The following is a 21487-nucleotide window of genomic DNA, read 5'->3' on the forward strand; positions in this document are numbered from 1 at the left end:
TCCAAAGTAGTAGGCAAATGTAAAAGAAAGTACTGGCAGCGTCCCAGAATATAGGTGAGAGCAGGAGCGATGCAGTTATTTAGTATGTAAAATAAGACAGCAACTGAAGTCAAAGTGTAATTTGATCCCAGGAGGTAGAAGTCACTCACCAGTTACATATCAGTCAACCTTTAAGTGAGAGTGTTCCCTCTATGACTGGAAGCAGCAGTCCAGAGCAGTGGGGCCGGGAATCTCCAAAATTGAGGCCGGGGATCCGGAGGAGGTATAGGCCGCAAATCCGGAAGTATGTCTCCTCGGCCGTACAGACCCCGGGGAGAGCGGGGAAATCGCCTGCCGGTGCCCTGCAGCGTAGGGAAGAAAAGCAGGGTATTCAGGCACACCAAAGGGGCCAGGATATTACAGGAGGATGTTTAATCCAGGGAGCTCCCGGGATCTGCTTCCTACTCCTGTGCTGCCGTGGCCACGCCCCCCTCATGTAACTGTTTTAATTGAATGTAGGTATGCTACTCACAGTTTGTGTCTGGCCATATGTATGCAGGCTGTAAATTGTGGCCTTAGGGAATACAGTCACACATGCATTTGGAATAACAGCTTCCTATGACTCACTGTTCTTAGATCAAGAAATAGATGACATAAGATCCTGACATCACAGCTTGAGGGAGTCACTTTGTTCTGATTTTTACATCTAGATAACTGTTAAGGGCCCCATACACTACAGCCATATGTCTGATGGCTGAAGTCAGAGGCGATTTCCCTTGAACTCTCCCGGGAGCTTCCCGGGAGTGGTTCCATACGATTCCATACGATTTGGTACATGTGTAACTTTATGCAGCGACATATCGCATGCGATTTATTGCAATGCATTCACACATGTACCATAAGATATATCTGATGGGCTGGATTAGTGTTCTAGGGGGGCTGGGCCAAATAGGCATATAAATAGCAGCAGCCATTTTAGCCATGTGCACACTGCTGCTCTGTGAATAGTGAGGCTGGTTTATACCTTCTGAGCGTTCCACATGGCTACCGTGCTTTGCTTTATTTGGGTTTTCTAAACAAAGTGCTCTTTATCCTGTTCTGTGATGGATTCCTACAGGTATCAACTTCTGTTAGCCTATGGCTATATGAAGCTGAAACGTGACAGGGATCTGAAACGGAAGAGGGTGAGGTCTGTTTGGAGCAAGGAGTGGCTGATGAAGAGGGGGACTCTCTCTTACATGTCGCTCCTGACCGAGATTAGGGATAATAACCCTGAAGATTATCGCAATTACCTGCGAATGGATGACGATACCTTCCAGGAGTTGCTTGGCCTTGTGACTCCCTACATTGAGAGGCAAGACACCAAGATGCGGAGGGCCATTCCTGCTGAGGAGAGGCAGACTGCTACTCTGAGGTTCCTGGCTACAGGGCGATTGTTGGAGGACCTGAAGTACGGGACCCTCATCTCCCCCCAGGCTTTGGGTCGGATAATCCCTGACACCTGCAAGGCCATTGTGAAGGTGCTGCAGGACCAGTATTTAAAGGTAAATAAAATACATACCACACCTGTTTTAGTTACTTTTAAACTGTTTATAGAAAAAAAGTTGGTGTTTTTTTGTTTGTTCTTTTTGTGTAAACAACTGTGCAAAAACTATGCAATGATTTGCCTATATGGCACATATAAATATAAAACATTACATCACAATTTGTGTATATATATATATATATATATATATATATATATAAATATATATGTAATAAAATAATTAAAATGATTAAATAAGTGCATATGTACTCTGTAATTGGGCGCTGCGGAACCCTTGTGGCGCCATATAAATAAAGGATAATAATAATAATAATAAAATAACAGTTTATTTTACTTTGAATTCCCAATAAATATGGTGCGGTACTTTCAATCCTAAGATGGAGGGCTATATGGTGTTTTGGGCACAGATTTGATGTTGTAAAGTGCAGAATGAATGGGCCTGGCCCCATTATTATGCACCTACAGCATGCGTGTATCCTCCCCAAAAAAATCTTCCAATAAAACACCATATAGCCTATACCGCACCATATTTATTGGGAATTAATAACTTTAAAACAAGACCCTTAACAATGTTCTAATTCCCAATAAATATGGTGCGGTACTTTCACTCCTAAGATGGAAGGCTATATGTATATGGTGTTTTGGCACAGATTTGATTGGGAGAATAAACACATGCTGTAAAGTGCTGAATGAATGGGCCTGGCCCCATAATTATGCACCTACAGCATGCGTGTATCCTCCCCAAAAAATCTGTCCTCAAAACACCATACAGCCTATACCACACCATATTTAATGGGAATTATAAGATGCCTACAAATTTTCAAACTGGGGCATGTCCTCCTCTGCCTCCAGGATAGCAGAGTATACGGTGGAGGAGCAGGTGGGTGGGGGGAGTAGGCTGTGGTTAGGTGGGCGGAATAGGATGGGGTTGGGTGGGCGGAATAGGATGGGGTTGGTTGGGAGGAGCAGTGATAGGACGGCGGTCGAACAGTACAACATTATCTTATCATGGAGTTGCGATTTTCGGGCCTTGTTCAGCATCTTTAAATTTAGACGCTGAATCTGCTCCGCTTGACTCGGGGGCAGGTTGCGCATGGCAGAGGCCAAGAATTTCCCAAATTTTGTGTAGTGGTCGGGGGGCTGGACAAGTCTTGCCTTGATCTCTTCAAAGATTAGGTCTTCGCTCTCCTGGCAGGTGTGTGGTTTTTTTGTTTGCTTCTGTTTCGGGGGCGCGGCGGAGGAGCTGGTGCTGCAGAGGTATCAGGGGTAGCTGGTGCTTCAGGGGTCGGATCTTGGGTCTGTGATTCCTCTGTATCCAGGAGACTGAGGTCTGGGGTGGTGGGAATCTCTACACTTCCACTCTGTAGTAGATTTTAACAAAATATATACTGTATAAATACATGTTTTCATTTTTTATTTCTATTTTTCTATAGCTCCATGCAAGTACATCTGAATGGCAAGCCGTGGCAGAGGAGTTTGCCACCACCTGGCAATTCCCTAACTGTGGGGGAGCGATAGATGGCAAACACGTCTGCACCAACCCTCCTGCAAACAGCAGATCCCTTTATTATAATTATAAAGGGTATTTCAGCATCGTTCTGGCAGAATGCCAACTATGAATTAATTTTCAATGACGGCAAAAACGGACGTGCATCAGACGGTGGGTCGCTGAAGAATATTTATTATTATTTATTACCAGTTATTTATATAGCGCACACATATTCCGCAGCGCTGTACAGAGAATATTTGTCCATTCACATTAGTCCCTGCCCCAGTGGAGCTTACATTCTATATTCCCTACCACATGTACACAGACACATTCACGCTAGTGTTAATATTGTTGGAAGCCAATTAACCTACCAGTATATTTTTGGATTGTGGGAGGAAACCGGAGTACCCGGAGGAAACCCACGCAAGTACGGGGAGAATATACAAACTCCGCACAGTTAGGGCCATGGTGGGAATCGAACCCATGACCCCAGTGCTGTGAGGCAGTAATGCTAACCATTACACCATCGGTACTGCCCCTGCTATAATAAGAATACCACCTTCTACGAGCGGGTCACCACAAAGACCCTGAACTTGCCATCTAGGGAGCAAACTAAGCACTGCCTCAATTTTGTTTTCGTGGCTGATGAAGCATTCGCACTCCACAAGAACATTGTGAAGCCGTACCCCCAAAGGCACCTGACAAGGGAGAAGCGCATCTACAATTATAGGCTTTCCCGGGCACGACGAATTGTAGAGAACACTTTTGGCATCCTGGATAGCCGCTTCCGCATATTCCTAACGGCTATCAATTTGCAGGTGGAGAAGATAGATTGGGTGGTGACTGCGTGCTGTGTCCTGCATAACTATTTGCGCAGCAAAACCACCCAGCATAGGACACTGCCCAGAGCAGCACCAGGAGACCCAGACCCAGAACACCCAGAGGAGACTTCACCATTTTCCTCTGACTCCATTCTAGGGTGAGTCTATGGGCAAAACAGGTCAGGGACGAGTACCTGGCCAATTTTAATGGGGTGGGTGCAGTCGATTGGCGGGAGGACCACATTTAAGGGTACTGTGTTGGACTGATGGTGGAACTTGCAAAAACTTAAAAACGTATTCAAAAATATATACTTACACATACAGACAAAGATAGTTCACCCTCTTAGGCTCTGGTGTGGCAGTCCAAGGGAGGGACGTGAAACCTGTCCGGGTAGCCTGCTGGTCCAGGACAAACTCCAGCATGGGGTAGTAAGTGAGGTCTTGTAAACCTAGGACAAACCTGCTCCAGATCTTTTGGACTGTTCCATTTTTTTGTGTTCTTTGAGGAACACTGTACGCAGGTTCTGTATCTTTTTCTTTACCCAGTCCTTGTCAGCACCGGACACAAAGGGCCTGCTGTACTCCACTAGCTTCTCCAAGGCCGTATTCCGCCGGACTTTGGGGTTCATTCCGAGTTGATCGCTAGCTGAAAATGTTTGCTGCGCAGCGATGATGCAAAAAACGGCACTTCTGCGCATGCGTATGCGGCGCAATGCGCACGTGCGACGTACTTTCACAACGTCCGATGTAGTTTCACACAAGGTCTAGCGAAGCTTTTCAGTCGCACTGCTGGCCGCAGAGTGATTGACATGAAGTGGGCGTTTCTGGGTGTGCTCAGAAAAACGCAGGCATGCCAGGAAAAACGCAGGCATGGCTGGGCGAACGCAGGGCGTGTTTGTGACGTCAAAACAGGACCTGAACAGACTGAAATGATCGCAAGCGCCGAGTAGGTCTGAAGCTACTCTTAAACTGCACAAAATTATTTTGTAGCCGCTCTGCGATCCTTTAGTTCGCACTTCTGCCAAGCTAAAATACACTCCCATTGGGCGGCGGCATAGTGTTTGCACGGCTGCTAAAAACAGCTAGAGAGCGAACAACTCGGAATGACCCCCTTTATCCGAATACCCCTTGGCTTTGATCTTCCACAGACATTCATGGCCACAGTACATTTCTAGTAGGCCGGTGATGCAGTCTATATCTTGATCCAGAGACATACCTATAATGAAAACAAAGTGGTGCACAAACTGTTATATATTTTGTGTTTAAAAATGGTTTTACTTAAGGTATATGGTTATATGGTTACATTTAGTTAAGATATGGTTTTAAAATGAAGGGGTTTTTTTCATTTTCAAAATGGTTTTACTTAAGTTTAAAAATATACTTTCAAAATGTTTTGATATATGGTTCAATTTGGATAATATATGGTTTTAAAATAAAGTTCTTTTTTGAAAATAGATTCCTCATTACCCAAACATCAATGGTGCAGTATTGGGGTACAGTGGCGGGGAAAACACATGGCCATTAGGGGGTTAAAATAAGTTTGGAAACTCAGAAACACAAGTTGCAGCATTGGGGTACAGTGGCGGGGAAAATACATGGCCATTTGGGGGTTAAAGTAAGTTTGGGGGCAGAGAAACACAAGGTTCAGCATTGGGGTACAGTGGCAGGGAAAACACATGGCCATTAGGGGGGTTTTAAAATGGCTTTGGGCCCACTGAAATGAATAAAATGTGAACAATAGAATACATTAGTGGTCAGTAATTCCAAGTTGATCGCAGCAGGAATTTTGTTAGCAGTTGGGCAAAACCATGGGGGTAATTCCAAGGTGATCGCAGCAGGAAATTTTTTAGCAGTTGGGCAAAACCATGTGCACTGCAGGGGAGGCAGATATAACATGTGCAGAGAGAGTTAGATTTGGGTGGGTTATTTTATTTCTGTGCAGGGTAAATACTGGCTGCTTTATTTTTACACTGCAATTTAGATAGCAGATTGAACACACTCCACCCAAATCTAACTCTCTGTGCACGTTATATCTGCCTCCCCTGCAGTGCACATGGTTTTGCCCAATTGCTAACAAAAATCCTGCTGCGATCAATTTGGAATTACCACCCATGTGCACTGCAGGGGAGGCAGATATAACATGTGCAGAGAGAATTAGATTTGGGTGGGGTGTGTTCAATCTGCAATCTAAATTGCAGTGTAAAAATAAAGCAGCCAGTATTTACCCTGCACAGAAACAAAATAACCCACCCAAATCTTACTTTCTGCACATGTTATATCTGCCTCCCCTGCAGTGCACATGGTTTTGCCCAATTGCTATCAAAAATCCTGCTGCGATCAACTTGGAATTACCCCCAGTGTGATTACATTGACAGTGTGCTAGGTGGACAGAGATATTGGTGGTCAGTGTGGATTAAATACATACTTGGGGCAATAGAAATCCAATCAAATCGGATATATCTGTAGAGCTCTCCTGCTGCGTCACTGCTGCTGCTGCCGCTGATGGGAGTGTGCTGAGAATGTCAGTCAAACTTCCTACGATATATTACATGCGATATATTGCAGGCACAAAAATACACACCTTTTTCCATACGATTCCATGCGATTACTATATGTCAGGAGTGCAGCACTAGCGACCTAGGGGATCCGACACGACACTCACAGGAACGCGCATCGGATCGGATGGAAAACACATACGATGTGACACTTTTCATAAGATATATCGGACCGAAAGGTCGAAATTGCAGGAAATCGGCCATTATCGTTCTAGTGTATGGGGCCCTTAAGAAACATGAATTATGAAATATGTGAGAGCAAAAAGTAACAAATTTTAATTTGTGTACAACTCTACATGAGCCCCTGTATAGCTTGATGAGGTCCACGTTCAGCAATTAGACATTGAGGGAATATAAGTACCCTAGTACTATCAATATTAGTGAAGTAGAGGAGATAAAAAAAAATCAATTTTGTAATAAATAAACTCAATGTAGCCAGGCCCAAAATGCTAGTATCACAGCCAATAGAGCTCCAGGAGGCACTGCCTCTTACGTAGAAAACATATGCCAGCCTGGTACACCTGGGGACAGCAGATCAGTACAAAACAGACAGTAAATATGTTTTGAAATAAGCAATTGCAAACACCATCAGATTCTTTTATACTGTATTTTTTAGCTGCATATAAGCACCAAAAATTCTTACGCATTCTTAGCCATGCCGATTGAGACACATGGTGTACTTACGTCATTGAACAATTGCACAGGGTTGTAGGGGGTGTGTACCTATGACCCAGTTACAGTAAGGGCATTTTGACACAAAAGCTGTCCCATGCTGACCAAAAGGAAAATGCATATGTGCCTGTTTGAAGGGGAACACTTGTGCCTATTCAATCCCTGGTGCAAAATCCAAACTGGCTGAATGCTTCTAAATTCCACCCATTTATGCTAATTAGTTATTAGTAGTCTGTCTAGTCATGTACTGTATTGTGTACAAATTATGTACTGTAACTTTAGCATTTATACTCACCAATGATCACCTGGCATAATCTAGGTGCATATATATACTACTGTTATCTCCAGGAGGTGGATGTGCTACCTTGCAGAGAAGCGGTTCATCTTAAGTATACACCTAGCTTTGCACATTAAGTAAAATTAGTCTTTTTCTAGGGCGCATTTTGTGTTTTCAGTGTTGCAGCAGGGTGTCACTGTGCCCTGTGCCAGCCCCGTCTCCTGAACATGTGATGTCATAATGAGATGCAGAGGGGGCGGGGACACAGGCTCTGGGAACTTGAAGTATGGCACTGTACAAGTTGCAGGGTCCTTTGGATGCTTTAGGCAGCTATGCAGCAGCAATACTGCTTGCAGAGTGCTGTTCCTGGGCGACGTCACTGCTGGCACCCAGGGGTGTAAATACAGGAGACAATGGAAGGTGGTCACCTCCGGGCACCAGCCCTGAAGGGGGCATCCTGACCTCCTCCATTGCTACTTCTGCTTCCCGATTCCAGAGGGACAGTCCCGCTTTGGACACTGGGGGTCATTCTGAGTTGATCACTCGCTAGCTGTTTTTTTTGCAGCCGTGCGAACGCATAGTCGCCTGCCACAGGGAAGTGTATTTTAGCTTTGCAAGTGTGCGAACGCCTGTGCAGCCGAGCAGTACAAAAACAGTTTGTTCAGCTTCTGAGTAGGTCTGAATTGACGTCAGACACCCTCCCTGCAAACGCTTGGACACGCCTGCGTTTTTCCAAACACTCCCTGAAAACGGTCAGTTGACACCTATAAACGCCTACTTCCTGTCAATCTTCTTGCGATCAGCTGTGCACATGGATTCTTCGTTAAATCCATCGCCCAGCAACGATCTGCTTGCGCACTGCGCAATGCCTGTGCATTGCAGCGATACGCATGCGCAATAGTGACCTGATTGCTGCGCTGCGAAAAACGGCAGCGTGCAATCAGGTCGGAATGACCCCCATTGTCCAATGTCCCGTCTGTGCGTGTGTGTGTGGGGGGGGGCAGCTGGAAGAGCCTGTGATCACCAACCCTCTGCTCTGCAAAGCAACCGATGATCACACTGAATAGATGCTATCAGTTCAGGGAGGTTAGGCGGGGGCAGCTCATGGAGCGCTGGGCACGCCCCCAAAATGACAAATTCAAGTGTCATAATACGAGACCTCGCCCTTCCAACCGAGGTCCCTGCCCCTCCTCCCCCTTTCAGGCGCGCCATGTCTCTGGGGGTCATTTAGATCTGACTGCTGCTGTGCGTTTGCACTGCACTGGCGCGTTGCACGGCTGCAACTGGGATCGCCGGTCAGCGATGGGATTGTGCAAAGGATCCATTCGCATGGCCGTTCGCAAGGAGATTGGTAGGAAGAGGGCGTTTGTGGGTGGCAACTGACCGTTTTCAGGGAGTGTCCGGAAAAACGCAGGCGGGCTCAAGCGTTTTCAGGGAGGGCGTCTGACGTCAAATCCGGTCCCAAACAGCCTGATGTGATCGCAGTGGCTGAGTAAGTCCTGTGCTGCGCAGAGACTGCCCAAAATCAGTTTGTGCAGCTCTACTACACACTTGCACAGCGAAAATACACTCCCCATGTAGGCGGTGACTATCTGATCGCAGGACCACAAAAATCGCTGCCTAGTGATCAGATCTGAATGACCCCCTCTCTTTCCTCCCAGCTGAAGTTGGGAGGTATGTGTTAGTAGTGAATGCAGGGGGGCGGGTGTGTCTGGGTGCTGCTGGGGTGGTGGTGGAAGTGAATGTGGCAAATGATTGCATACCTCCCAACTTTTCATCTTTCTAAGAGGGACACACGCGCTCTCGAAAAAAGGGGTGTGGCCTAAGAAAAGGGGGCGTAGCTTTGCGGAGGACCCACGGACGCGAGCCACGCCTGTTTTCGTCACTGAGGGGGCATGCCCAGCGTTCTGTGAGCCGTTGGCATGCCCCCCTCCCTCTGACTCCAGTGCACAGTGTCTATTCACCACTTGCAGCGAGTGCAGGAGCCTCCCAACCCCCCCCCCCCCCACACCGCGGGATACTGCGGCCCGCGGGTGGGACAGCGGGACTGTCCCGCGAAAATAAGGGACAGTTGGGAGGTATGTGATTGTACAGGGGGCACCCTATAGTGCTACTGGGACTGGGGTTTTGGTAGTGAATTCAAGCGGAGAAAGTGGGGTTACCAACAACTATCTTGCCTCCAGGCTCCCAGTATGAACATACGCCCCTGCAGGCAACCCTAGTTATGGCACTGCTTTTAATTTAAAGGCAATTTCCAACCAACTCTACATGATTCCCATAATGTTCAAATTGTAGAAAGACCACAAATGCCTAAGTGCACCAGTGTTATGCAGAATATTACGTTAGGACAGGTACAAGCAAAAAAAAGTGAAGTTTTCCCTTCTGCAACTGCCCGCTTATGTGAATCTGACCCTAGCTGTTTTTACATAATAATAGAATTTGGTGTCAATAGACCATAGCCACAGTGCTGCATCTTTGGGAGTGATTACGAGTCGGATGCATAAGTGAAAATTGATGCATTTCAGATTTTCAAGCTAACTGCTCATGGTTCTCAGTCACAAAACATGGGCCCTCATTCCGAGTTGTTCGCTCGCAAGGCGATTTTAGCAGTATTGCACACGCTAAGCCGCCGCCTACTGGGAGTGAATCTTAGCTTGTTAAAATTGCGAATGATGTATTCGCAATATTGCGATTACATACTTCATAGCAGTTTCTGAGTAGCTTCAGACTTACTCGGCATCTGCGATCAGTTCAGTGCTTGTCGTTCCTGGTTTGACGTCACAAACACACCCAGCGTTCGGCCAGACACTCCTCCGTTTCTCCAGCCACTCCCGCGTTTTTTCCGGAAACGGTAGCGTTTTTTCCCACACGCCCTTAAAACGGCCTGTTTCCGCCCAGTAACACCCATTTCCTGTCAATCACATTACGATCGCCTGAGCGAAGAAAAAGCCGTGAGTAAAAATCCTAACTTCATAGCAAATTTACTTGGCGCAGTCGCAGTGCGGACATTGCACATGCGCACTAAGCGGAAAAACGCTGCGATGCGATGAAATTTACCGAGCGAACAACTCGGAATGACCCCCATGGTGTGCACAGAGTACCACACACCAAAGTCAGAGTAGGTGCGTGTGTGCCGCATCTTGTGGGCCAGAGGCGGAACTACCGCCAGTGCAACCAGCCGCCCAGAGAGGAGAGGAGCAACGGTACGGTATTGCTGCTGCATAGCTGCCTAAAGCATCCAAAGGACCCTGCAACTTGTACAGTGCCATACTTCAAGTTCCCAGAGCCTGTGTCCCCGCCCCCTCTGCATCTCATTATGACATCACATGTTCAGGAGACGGGGCTGGCACAGGGCACAGTGACACCCTGCTGCAACACTGAAAACACAAAATGCGCCCTAGAAAAATACTAATTTTACTTAATGTGCAAAGCTAGGTGTATACTTAAGATGAACCGCTTCTCTGCAAGGTAGCACATCCACCTCCTGGAGATAACAGTAGTATATATATGCACCTAGATTATGCCAGGTGATCATTGGTGAGTATAAATGCTAAAGTTACAGTACATAATTTGTACACAATACAGTACATGACTAGAGAGACTATTAATAACTAATTAGCATAAATGGGTGGAATTTAGAAGCATTCAGCCAGTTTGGATTTTGCACCAGGGATTGAACAGGCACAAGTGTTCCCCTTCAAACAAGCACATATGCATTTTCCTTTTGGTCAGCATGGGACAGCTTTTGTGTCAAAATGCCCTTACTGTAACTGGGTCATAGGTACACACCCCCTAAAACCCTGTGCAATTGTTCAATGACGTAAGTACACCATGTGTCTCAATCGGCATGGCTAAGAATGCGTAAGAATTTTTGGTGCTTATATGCAGCTAAAAAATGTCTTCCGAGAACAGCCTACAGTAAAGCAGAGGGACAACAGCAGCAGCGCCTCAACCAATAACACAGCGCTGCTGCGGCTCCCTCCTTCACCTCCCTCCTCCTCCTTCTCTCCTGCCCGGGAATCGTCAGAAGCTGCACCGAGGAGCCTGAGCCAGCGGAGAGGGTAAGTATAATTCTTCTTTCTTTCTTTCTTTCTTTCTTTCTTTCTTTCTTTCTTTGGATTGCCTGCCACAATGTGTAAAAATAGGGAATCTGCCTGCCGCAATGTGTAAAAAGGGGGAATCTGCCTGCCGTAATGTGTAAAAAGGGGGAATCTGCCTGACGTGATGTGTAAAAAGGGAGAATCTGCCTGCCGCAATGTGTAAAAAGGGGGAATCTGCCTGCCGTAATGTGTAAAAAGGGGGACGCTGTCTGCCGTAATGTGTAACAAGGGCACGCTGTCTGCCGTAATGTGTAAAAAGGGGACGCTGTCTGCCGTTATGTGTAAAAAGGGCACGCTGTCTGCCGTTATGTGTAAAAAGGGGGAATCTGCCTGCCGTAATGTGTAAAAAGGGGGACGCTGTCTGCCGTAATGTGTAACAAGGGCACGCTGTCTGCCGTAATGTGTAAAAAGGGGACGCTGTCTGCCGTTATGTGTAAAAAGGGCACGCTGTCTGCCGTTATGTGTAAAAAGTGTACGCTGTCTGCCGCTTTGTTTAACAAGGGCACGCTATCTGCCGTTATGTGTAAAAAGTGTACGCTGTCTGCCGCTATGTGTAACAAGGGCACGCTGTCTGCCGCTATGTGTAAAAAGGGGACGCTGTCTGCCGCTATGTGTAAAAAGGGGACGCTGTCTGCCGTTATGTGTAAAAAGTGCACGCTGTCTGCCGTAATGTGTAAAAAGGGGGACGTTGTCTGCCGTAATGTGTAAAAAGGGGACGCTGTCTGCCGTAATGTGTAAAAAGAGGAATCTGTCCGCCGTAAGGTGTAAAAGGGTCTCTACCTGGTGTAGTGGTGCTACTGTGCGGCGTAATTTGAATAATGGAGACTACTGTGCACCGTTTTATGAATTGGTATAATTTTGTGGCCACACCCCTTCCCCACGAAGCCACGCCGCTATGTATTTTTTGCATGCAGGGGTGGGACTCCGATGCCGTTTATTGCACACAGTGCTAAAATGTCTAGTTACGGCACTGTTGCTAGGTATCCATTTTTCTGGCCCTGAGCAGGTCGCCCTCACCAGATCCTCTCCAGGGGTGAGGGGGTGGACTTGGATGGGGGGGCCCAAAGCATTTTGTCGCACCTGGGCCCACCGCTCGCTAGTTCCGCCACTGTTGTGGGCACATCACTTGTGAGTCCTGCATGAAACAGACATGTCTGCGCAGCAGCTGGGTGGCGATTGTTATAAGATGCACAGAGTGACTATATCCGATAGAATTGTCGTGGGCGACGACAGGCATGTATATACTGCTCCATGTGATTCTGAGTCGTGCTGTCTATTTCTGACAGATTGCTTGTACCCAGGGTTGGACTGGCCCACAGGTGTATAGGGGAAGTCCCCAGCAGGACCCACTGCCTGAAGACCCCACCCCCTCCACTAGGGGTGGGGCAGGATCATGGATGTTCTTGGGTGTTTGGTTTATTTCTATGGAAACTAAACCAAGATTAGCCCCCCTGCCAGTCAAAGAGGATGGTCCTTAAACAACCCTGTCCCCTCCTTTATAAAAGGGCAATTTTCTTTGAATGTCCTTTCTAATGGTTGGCCAACTCCCTCTGTGGTGGCTGGCCACATTCCCTATGGTGGCTGACCCTTAAGCTTGGGCCCCTACCACTGCATTCCCTGGTGGGCCCTACATGCCCCATTTTGACACTGCTTGCACCTAGCATAGAGCTGGTGCAAGTGACAATACTAATTACAGTTATGCCTGTGGGCAGGATAGGCTTGCACTTTCAGACACAGATTTGCGACTTAGCTTGGGTGACTATACCATTAGCATAGGAAAGTAAGTACAATTCCACGACTAAGTGACATCAGCATGGTACATGCAGCCCAGGCTTGCCTACCCTCCCGCATTCAGCGGGAGGCTCCCGATTTTTACTAGAGATGTGCACTTGAAATTTTTCGGGTTTTGTGTTTTGGTTTTGGGTTCGGTTCCGCGGCCGTGTTTTGGGTTCGACCGCGTTTTGGCAAAACCTCACCGAATTTTTTTTGTCGGATTCGGGTGTGTTTTGGATTCGGGTGTTTTTTAAAAAAAAACACTAATAAACAGCTTAAATCATAGAATTTGGGGGTCATTTTGATCCCAAAGTATTATTAACCTCAAAAACCATAATTTCCACTCATTTTCAGTCTATTCTGAATACCTCACACCTCACAATATTATTTTTAGTCCTAAAATTTGCACCTAGGTCGCTGGATGACTAAGCTAAGCGACCCTAGTGGCCGACACAAACACCGTGCCCATCTAGGAGTGGCACTGCAGTGTCACGCAGGATGGCCCTTCCAAAAAACACTCCCCAAACAGCACATGACGCAAAGAAAAAAAGAGGCGCAATGAGGTAGCTGTGTGAGTAAGATAAGCGACCCTAGTGGCCGACACAAACACCGGGCCCATCTAGGAGTGGCACTGCAGTGTCACGCAGGATGGCCCTTCCAAAAAACCCTCCTCAAACAGCACATGACGCAAAGAAAAAAAGAGGCGCAATGAGGTAGCTGTGTGAGTAAGATAAGCGACCCTAGTGGCCGACACAAACACCGGGCCCATCTAGGAGTGGCACTGCAGTGTCACGCAGGATGGCCCTTCCAAAAAACCCTCCCCAAGCAGCACATGACGCAAAGAAAAAAAGAGGCGCAATGAGGTAGCTGTGTGAGTAAGATAAGCGACCCTAGTGGCCGACACAAACACCGGGCCCATCTAGGAGTGGCACTGCAGTGTCACGCAGGATGGCCCTTCCAAAAAACACTCCCCAAGCAGCACATGACGCAAAGAAAAAAAGAGGCGCAATGAGGTAGCTGTGTGAGTAAGATAAGCGACCCTAGTGGCCGACACAAACACCGTGCCCATCTAGGAGTGGCACTGCAGTGTCACGCAGGATGGCCCTTCCAAAAAACCCTCCCCAAACAGCACATGACGCAAAGAAAAAAAGAGGCGCAATGAGGTAGCTGTGTGAGTAAGATAAGCGACCCTAGTGGCCGACACAAACACCGGGCCCATCTAGGAGTGGCACTGCAGTGTCACGCAGGATGGCCCTTCCAAAAAACACTCCCCAAACAGCACATGACGCAAAGAAAAAAAGAGGCGCAATGAGGTAGCTGTGTGAGTAAGATAAGCGACCCTAGTGGCCGACACAAACACCGGGCCCATCTAGGAGTGGCACTGCAGTGTCACGCAGGATGGCCCTTCCAAAAAACCCTCCCCAAACAGCACATGACGCAAAGAAAAAAAGAGGCGCAATGAGGTAGCTGTGTGAGTAAGATAAGCGACCCTAGTGGCCGACACAAACACCGTGCCCATCTAGGAGTGGCACTGCAGTGTCACGCAGGATGGCCCTTCCAAAAAACCCTCCCCAAACAGCACATGACGCAAAGAAAAAAAGAGGCGCAATGAGGTAGCTGTGTGAGTAAGATAAGCGACCCTAGTGGCCGACACAAACACCGGGCCCATCTAGGAGTGGCACTGCAGTGTCACGCAGGATGGCCCTTCCAAAAAACATTCCACAAACAGCACATGACGCAAAGAAAAATTAAAGAAAAAAGAGGTGCAAGATGGAATTGTCCTTGGGCCCTCCCACCCACCCTTATGTTGTATAAACAGGACATGCACACTTTAACCAACCCATCATTTCAGTGACAGGGTCTGCCACACGACTGTGACTGAAATGACGGGTTGGTTTGGACCCCCACCAAAAAAGAAGCAATTAATCTCTCCTTGCACAAACTGGCTCTACAGAGGCAAGATGTCCACCTCATCATCATCCTCCGATATATCACCGTGTACATCCCCCTCGTCACAGATTATCAATTCGTCCCCACTGGAATCCACCATCTCAGCTCCCTGTGTACTTTGTGGAGGCAATTGCTGCTGGTCAATGTCTCCACGGAGGAATTGATTATAATTCATTTTAATGAACATCATCTTCTCCACATTTTCTGGATGTAACCTCGTACGCCGATTGCTGACAAGGTGAGCGGCGGCACTAAACACTCTTTCGGAGTACACACTTGTGGGAGGGCAACTTAGGTAGAATAAAGCCAGTTTGTGCAAGGGCCTCCAAATTGCCTCTTTTTCCTGCCAGTATAAGTACGGACTGTGTGACGTGCCTACTTGGATGCGGTCACTCATATAATCCTCCACCATTCTTTCAATGGTGAGAGAATCATATGCAGTGACAGTAGACGACATGTCCGTAATCGTTGTCAGGTCCTTCAGTCCGGACCAGATGTCAGCATCAGCAGTCGCTCCAGACTGCCCTGCATCACCGCCAGCGGGTGGGCTCGGAATTCTGAGCCTTTTCCTCGCACCCCCAGTTGCGGGAGAATGTGAAGGAGGAGATGTTGACAGGTCGCGTTCCGCTTGACTTGACAATTTTGTCACCAGCAGGTCTTTCAACCCCAGCAGACTTGTGTCTGCCGGAAAGAGAGATCCAAGGTAGGCTTTAAATCTAGGATCGAGCACGGTGGCCAAAATGTAGTGCTCTGATTTCAACAGATTGACCACCCGTGAATCCTTGTTAAGCGAATTAAGGGCTCCATCCACAAGTCCCACATGCCTAGCGGAATCGCTCCGTGTTAGCTCCTCCTTCAATGTCTCCAGCTTCTTCTGCAAAAGCCTGATGAGGGGAATGACCTGACTCAGGCTGGCAGTGTCTGAACTGACTTCACGTGTGGCAAGTTCAAAGGGCATCAGATCCTTGCACAACGTTGAAATCATTCTCCACTGCGCTTGAGACAGGTGCATTCCACCTCCTATATCGTGCTCAATTGTATAGGCTTGAATGGCCTTTTGCTGCTCCTCCAACCTCTGAAGCATATAGAGGGTTGAATTCCACCTCGTTACCACTTCTTGCTTCAGATGATGGCAGGGCAGGTTCAGTAGTTTTTGGTGGTGCTCCAGTCTTCTGTACGTGGTGCCTGTACGCCGAAAGTGTCCCGCAATTCTTCTGGCCACTGACAGCATCTCTTGCACGCCTCTGTCGTTTTTTTAAAAATTCTGCACCACCAAATTCAAGGTATGTGCAAAACATGGGACGTGCTGGAATTTGCCCATATTTAATGCACACACAATATTGCTGGCGTTGTCCGATGCCACAAATCCACAGGAGAGTCCAATTGGGGTAAGCCATTCCGCGATGATCTTCCTCAGTTGCCGTAAGAGGTTTTCAGCTGTGTGCGTATTCTGGAAAGCGGTGATACAAAGCGTAGCCTGCCTAGGAAAGAGTTGGCGTTTGCGAGATGCTGCTACTGGTGCCGCCGCTGCTGTTCTTGCGGCGGGAGTCCATACATCTACCCAGTGGGCTGTCACAGTCATATAGTCCTGACCCTGCCCTGCTCCACTTGTCCACATGTCCGTGGTTAAGTGGACATTGGGTACAACTGCATTTTTTAGGACACTGGTGAGTCTTTTTCTGACGTCCGTGTACATTTTCGGTATCGCCTGCCTAGAGAAGTGGAACCTAGATGGTATTTGGTAACGGGGGCACACTGCCTCAATAAATTGTCTAGTTCCCTGTGAACTAACGGCGGATACCGGACGCACGTCTAACACCAACATAGTTGTCAAGGCCTCAGTTATCCGCTTTGCAGCAGGATGACTGCTGTGATATTTCATCTTCCTCGCAAAGGACTGTTGGACAGTCAATTGCTTACTGGAAGTAGTACAAGTGGGCTTACGACTTCCCCTCTGGGATGACGATCGACTCCCAGCAGCAACAACAGCAGCGCCAGCAGCAGTAGGCATTACACTCAAGGATGCATCGGAGGAATCCCAGGCAGGAGAGGACTCGTCAGAATTGCCAGTGACATGGCCTGCAGGACTATTGGCATTCCTGGGTAAGGAGGAAATTGACACTGAGGGAGTTGGTGGGGTGGTTTGCGTGAGCTTGGTTACAAGAGGAAGGGATTTACTGGTCAGTGGACTGCTTCCGCTGTCACCCAAAGTTTTTGAACTTGTCACTGACTTATTATGAATGCGCTGCAGGTGACGTATAAGGGAGGATGTTCCGAGGTGGTTAACGTCCTTACCCCTACTTATTACAGCTTGACAAAGGCAACACACGGCTTGACAAATGTTGTCCGCATTTCTGGTGAAATACTTCCACACCGAAGAGCTGATTTTTTTTGTATTTTGACCAGGCATGTCAATGGCCCTATTCCTCCCACGGACAACAGGTGTCTCCCCGGGTGCCTGACTTAAACAAACCACCTCACCATCAGAATCCTCCTGGTCAATTTCCTCCCCAGCGCCAGCAACACCCATATCCTCCTCATCCTGGTGTACTTCAACACTGACATCTTCAATCTGACTATCAGGAACTGGACTGCGGGTGCTCCTTCCAGCACTTGCAGGGGGCGTGCAAATGGTGGAAGGCGCATGCTCTTCACGTCCAGTGTTGGGAAGGTCAGGCATCGCAACCGACACAATTGGACTCTCCTTGTGGATTTGGGATTTCGAAGAACGCACAGTTCTTTGCGGTGCTTTTGCCAGCTTGAGTCTTTTCAGTTTTCTAGCGAGAGGCTGAGTGCTTCCATCCTCATGTGAAGCTGAACCACTAGCCATGAACATAGGCCAGGGCCTCAGCCGTTCCTTGCCACTCCGTGTGGTAAATGGCATATTGGCAAGTTTACGCTTCTCCTCCGACAATTTTATTTTAGGTTTTGGAGTCCTTTTTTTACTGATATTTGGTGTTTTGGATTTGACATGCTCTGTACTATGACATTGGGCATCGGCCTTGGCAGACGACGTTGCTGGCATTTCATCGTCTCGGCCATGACTAGTGGCAGCGGCTTCAGCACGAGGTGGAAGTGGATCTTGATCTTTCCCTAATTTTGGAACCTCAACATTTTTGTTCTCCATATTTTAATAGGCACAACTAAAAGGCACCTCAGGTAAACAATGGAGATGGATGGATACTAGTATACTTATGGATGGACTGCCGAGTGCCGACACAGAGGTAGCTACAGCCGTGGACTACCGTACTGTGTCTGCTGCTAATATAGACTGGATGATTGATAATGAGATGAAATCAATATATATATGTATGTATATATAATATCACTAGTACTGCAGCCGGACAGGTAGATAATATATTTATTAGGTAATGATGACTGATGACGGACCTGCTGGACACTGTCAGCTCAGCAGCACCGCAGACTGCTACAGTAAGCTACTATACTATAGTAGTATGTACAAAGAAGAAAGAAAAAAAAAAACCACGGGTAGGTGGTATACAATTATGGATGGACTGCCGAGTGCCGACACAGAGGTAGCTACAGCCGTGGACTAACGTACTGTGTCTGCTGCTAATATAGACTGGATGATTGATAATGAGATGAAATCAATATATATATATGTATGTATATATAATATCACTAGTACTGCAGCCGGACAGGTAGATAATATATTTATTAGGTAATGATGACTGATGACAGACCTGCTGGACACTGTCAGCTCAGCAGCACCGCAGACTGCTACAGTAAGCTACTATACTATAGTAGTATGTACAAAGAAGAAAGAAAAAAAAAAACCACGGGTAGGTGGTATACAATTATGGATGGACTGCCGAGTGCCGACACAGAGGTAGCTACAGCCGTGGACTAACGTACTGTGTCTGCTGCTAATATAGAGTCTAGACTGGATGATAAATTATTGATAATGAGATGAAATCAATATAATATCACTAGTACTGCAGCCGGACAGGTACTATATATATTTATTATGTAATGACTGATGACGGACCTGCTGGACACTGTCAGGTCAGCACAGCACCGCAGACTGCTACAGTAAGCTACTATAGTAGTATGTATAAAGAAGAATGAAAAAAAAAAAAACCACGGGTAGGTGGTATACAATATTATATATATATATATATATTATATACAATTATATATATATATATATATATATATATATATATATTAAACTGGTGGTGATTGATTATTAAACTGGTGGTCACTTCAGGTCACGTTGCAACTTGCAACTAGTACTCCGAGGCCTAAGCAGACAATCACAAAATATATTATTATACTGGTGGTCAGTGTGGTCACAACAATGGCAGTGTGGCACTGACTCTGGCAGCAAAAGTGTGCACTGTACGTTATATGTACTCCTGAGTCCTGCTCTCAGACTCTAACTGCTCCCCACTGTCAGTGTCTCCCCCACAAGTCAGATAATACACTTACAGTCACACTATCTATTATCTAATCTAGTATAAATATCACTTCAGCAAGTAGTATAGTAGTATACAGTATAGTAGTACTCCTCCTAATAATGCTCCCCAAAATACTGTGTCTCTCTCTTCTCTAAACGGAGAGGACGCCAGCCACGTCCTCTCCCTATGACTCTCAATGCACGTGTGAAAATGGCGGCGACGCGCGGCTCCTTATATAGAATCCGAGTCTCGCGATAGAATCCGAGCCTCGCGAGAATCCGACAGCGTGATGATGACGTTCGGGCGCGCTCGGGTTAGCCGAGCAAGGCGGGAAGATCCGAGCCTGCTCGGACCCGTGTAAAAAACCTGAAGTTCGGGCGGGTTCGGATTCAGAGGAACCGAACCCGCTCATCTCTAATTTTTACATGAGCCTCCCGCTGCCCCGCATACTTTGTCAGCTCTCCCGATTTTCAAGTCTTCATCCCCATAAATTCGGACTGCACATGCGCAAGTCCGGAAATGCGGGGGGCGGGGCCAGCAGGGGAGAGGCAGACTGTGTCCTGTGAGAGCTCTGTGGGATGTGAAGACTGAGCACAGCAGCCAACTGTAGTGTACAGGGGAGCACATGACCCGGCAGCCAAGACTCTGCATCGCAGTGGCTGGCCCCGCCCACCACACTAACAGTACAGTAGGCAGCGTGGCACAGCCCAGCCTTCCTGCTCCTGGTTGTGTCTGCCCCATGCTACCTCCCCCACCACACACTCCCTGCTCTTCACAGGAGAGACTCAGGGAGCAACAAACCAGGTGTGTACTGTGTCTGCTGGGGGTTATTGGGGGGGTGGGGTAATGTAATGTAATGTGCTACTGTGTGTAATATGGGGGGGGTAATGTAAAGTGTTACTGTGTGTAATATGGGGGGTAATGTAATGTGTTACTGTGTGTAATATGGGGGGGTGTAATGTAATGTTGTACTTTGTGTAATATGGGGGGGTGCAATGTAATGTGCTACTGTGTGTAATATGGGGAGGGTGTAATGTAATGTGCTACTGTGTGTATTATGGGGGGGTAATGTAATGTGTTACTGTGTGTAATATGGGTAATATGGGGGGGTGTAATGTAATGTGCTACTGTGTGTAATATGGGGGGGTGAAATGTAATGTGCTACTGTGTGTAATATGGGGTGGTGTAATGTAATGTGATACTGTGTGTAATATGGGGGGGTGTAATGTAATGTGCAACTGTGTGTAATATGGGTAATATGGGGGGGTGTAATGTAATGTGATACTGTGTGTAATATGGGGGGGTGTAATGTAATGTGTAACTGTGTGTAATATGGGGGGGTGTAATGTAATGTGATACTGTGTGTAATATGGGGGGCGTAATGTAATGTTGTACTTTGTGTAATATGGGGGGGTGCAATGTAATGTGCTACTGTGTGTAATATGGGGAGGGTGTAATGTAATGTGCTACTGTGTGTAATATGGGGGGTGTAATGTAATGTGATACTGTGTGTAATATGGGGGGGTGTAATGTAATGTTGTACTTTGTGTAATATGGGGGGGTGCAATGTAATGTGCTACTGTGTGTAATATGGGGAGGGTGTAATGTAATGTGCTACTGTGTGTATTATGGGGGGGGGGGGGTAATGTAATGTGTTACTGTGTGTAATATGGGAAATATGGGGGGGTGTAATGTAATGTGCTACTGTGTGTAATATGGGGGGGTGAAATGTAATGTGCTACTGTGTGTAATATGGGGGGGGTGTAATATAATGTGATACTGTGTGTAATATGGGGGGGTGTAATGTAATGTGAAACTGTGTGTGTAATATGGGGGGTGTAATGTAATGTACTACTGTGTGTAATATGGGGGGGTGTAATGTAATGTGCTTCTGTGTGTAATAT

This window comes from Pseudophryne corroboree, chromosome 3, assembly GCF_028390025.1.
Source record: "Pseudophryne corroboree isolate aPseCor3 chromosome 3, aPseCor3.hap2, whole genome shotgun sequence".
NCBI lineage: Eukaryota > Metazoa > Chordata > Amphibia > Anura > Myobatrachidae > Pseudophryne > Pseudophryne corroboree.